The following is a 3,517-nucleotide window of genomic DNA, read 5'->3' on the forward strand; positions in this document are numbered from 1 at the left end:
ACCACCCACCTCACACCACCTCCACATCCCTCCCCACACCCCACCTCCACACCCCATCACACCCCTCCACACACCACCTCCACACCCCATCACACACCTCCACACACCACCTCCACACCCCACCACACCACCTCCAAACAGAACTCATCTCATCTTATCCCTCCACACCCACACACCACCCACCACCTCCACATCCCTCCCCACACCCCACTACACCACCTCCACACCCCATCACACCCCTCCACACACCACTACACCACCTCCACACCCCATCACACACCTCCACACACCACCTCCACACACCTCCACACTAGGGATGGGAAGATTCACCGGTTCGTATCGATGCACCGGCATAAAAGCTCACGATGCGATGGCCCGGATCAAAAAAAGTGTGCACCGGATACAATGTGGGATGAATCGCGATGCATCGTTTCTAAAATTTTTGCATCGGTATAATCCGTTGTATTTATATAGAATCGTGTGTATGCGAACACCATTTAATATTTAGAAATGTGACCAATGATTTGTGACCAATCATTTTATATTTAGATAGATTCCCCCTCTCTAACTGTTTCTTAAGCGCGCTCTCATCTCCACTGCTGTCAGTGGCCGTCTCTCGTGAAGTCTCTTGGCCAAGTTTCGCGGGAGTTGGAGGCGTGTCCGGGAGAGTGTTACCATGGCGGTTAGAGTTAGACGTCCCTAGAACTAGTAATAAATCCAAGGTTTGGCAACACTTTGGATTTACGAAGAAAGATGGGAAATTCGATAAGACCCATGCAATCTGCAAAATATGTCGTCTCGCCATAAAGTACACAGGCAGCACGACATATTTAAGTACTCACCTGAAGAGGCGACATAGTGACACGTCTGCCTCCTCCTCGGATTCAGCTATGGCTACAGTGGCTAGTAGCTCCACCAGTACACCTAGCAAGCAGACTGAGCAAAGTATTGCCACTTTTTTGCATGCCCCACTGGCTACCAACTCAGCTCGTTCAAAGGCAAAAAACGAAGCCATTGCCTTCTTTATTTGTAAAAATATCCAGCCTTACAGTGTTGTAGAAAACGAGGGCTTCCAAGCTACACAAGCTAACCAGCTAGCGAAACCGTTAGCTTACGCTAGCCAGCTAGTAACCTCTGAAAGAGTGTTCAGCACAGCTGGTGACATAGTTACAGCACATCGCAGTTTGCTTCATCCTGATCATGTGGATCAACTCATATTCCTAAAGAAAACCCTTAAAATTGGACAAATTAGTTACATTTAGTGTATGAGGCAGTTGATCAACATGTTTAGGATGAAGCAAACTGTGTTGTGACTGCCAGGTAGGCTATAGTTAAAAAAAAACACATATACACATACATGTTATCTTTTGTCAGAGACATTGTTAATGATTTGTTGGCTGACAAATAAATGAATCATTATGTACCAGAGGAGGCTCTTCCATTGAGGAAACGGAGGAAGGACCTCCCCAAACTTTTTGAGAATTAATTTTTTTAATTGAACTGACTAAACTCCTTTAAAAATGCAGTTTGATATCAGTATTTAATACTATGCACATCACAATTTGTTTCCCTGAGTTAAAATAACATTAGCACCCCCTATCGTAACCAGAAATGATTGCACGGAGTGCCGTCCTCCCTTTTGCCCCTTTTGAGATCAATGTATTCGGTCTCTGATACTGGCGGCTCGTGGGGCTCATTCACTTACATTACCCAGGGGAGGAAAGTCCTCCCTAGCGTCTGAGTCTGCGCCAACATCGCCAACATCGCTTAACCAATAAACAACGGATTTGGCGTTGGAGGGAGGGGATTACACGAAAGAAGTTACCCGGCTCGACTCTGCTGTAGGATATTGATAGAACTTCAACCTTGGATTGTTGATTATTGGCCGCGATCCATATTTATTACCTTCAACTTTATTTTGTCCCTTAAAGCCTGCCCCAACTGTCTTTTCCCAATGTATACATTTATCTTGTACACAATCCATCCCCATACACCGGAGATAGCCTAAGGGCTTTCAAGATTACAGATGCATATCAATATGCAGTTGCAGGATGGGTGAACTACACCAAGATATGGTATCTGGAGACAAAAAAATATGTATGTCATCACAGGACATCTTAGTAATTCAAACAGCCATTATCAACCGATTCATTTTAGTTGTGGTTAAGAGTGCCAATGTGGGCTAGCTAGGTGTAGCTAAAGCCTTTAGTGAAGAGCTAAACAGCTCGCTAACTATTAGCACTGTAGCTTGCTCAGGAGAGTTAAGCTCTGATAAGACACAGCAATTATTCACGATTGTATCAACGTGCTGCATTTCACATAACATGTCAGTCATTCCCAGGCTCAGAACACAAAATCAACATGTCCGTGGATAGTGGTGCAGGAAGATACAAAGTGTTGACTGCACAATCTGAAGTTAGATGTTGGCTGCCAGTTGTCTCTTCTAATTTGCAGCCAACCATTTATTCCGCCGATCTAAATCTTTTGGTATACAATTAAATAGTTTCTTTGGGTAATTTTCGCGACTATTGTCGCATCTATCAGCACAACATAAGCAGGGAATTTTAACTTTCTGTGGGTTGTGACCGACTATTGTCTGTGTTGTGACCGACGCTCCGCTAGACTTTCGGACACAAAGATGGCGGCGCTTAAACGCAGTGACGTCACATGGTATCCATGAATTGATGCAACTGCCTATCTAGGCATGCAAGAATTGTTCTTGTTCAGCTGACATTCTGAATGGAAATTGTTAATGAATGTTTCAGAACGCGATGTGTTTCGTATCTATTCTAATTAGCCTACGTTGTCACTTGGGCATTGGCCTCATATTAGGCTACTTAGTGAATGATTCAGAGCATGATGGATTTTAAGTGGCATCACTTTTGGTCTTGTGTCTTAATTTTTCTTAAAACAATTGCAGCTGAAAATAAAATTAGTCAAATAATAACCAATAGCTTCAGTAATTGAGGGGGGCCAGAATTTTGTATTTAGTTTTTCAAATCAAGAGTAGGCCTGATTTGACTAATTGGCTTTGCATCCTTTCCTTCTGGCCTTGTCTAGTCCAGACATGCTGTCCACCAGCTTTCAAAGTACAATGGTGCCACACTGGTGGCTTTGTATCAATTTTATCCCTGCCTGCTATTTTGTACTGTAGTTCACAAAAACACCCTGAAACAACTTGTATCTCACATACTTATGCCACCAACAGAATAAGCAGGCCAATGGCAACCAAGCGCGCAGTCCTTCCTCCCTCACTTTAAAAACCACCAGCCGCCACTGTTATGTACTATATTAAATTGCATAGAATTATATTCTTTTGCATCGCATCTCGTTGAATCGCATCGTGTCGAATCGCACTGCATCGCAATAGGGGTGAATCGTATCGTATCGCATTAGTAGCTGCTTTTATGTATCTTTAATGTATCGGATCGTTGACATTGTATCGAGATATGTATCGCATCGTCTTCAGTGATGGAGATGCACATCCCTACTCCACACCCCACCTCCACACACCTCC

The sequence above is a fragment of the Clupea harengus genome, unplaced genomic scaffold, assembly GCF_900700415.2.
Source record: "Clupea harengus unplaced genomic scaffold, Ch_v2.0.2, whole genome shotgun sequence".
Lineage (NCBI taxonomy): Eukaryota > Metazoa > Chordata > Actinopteri > Clupeiformes > Clupeidae > Clupea > Clupea harengus.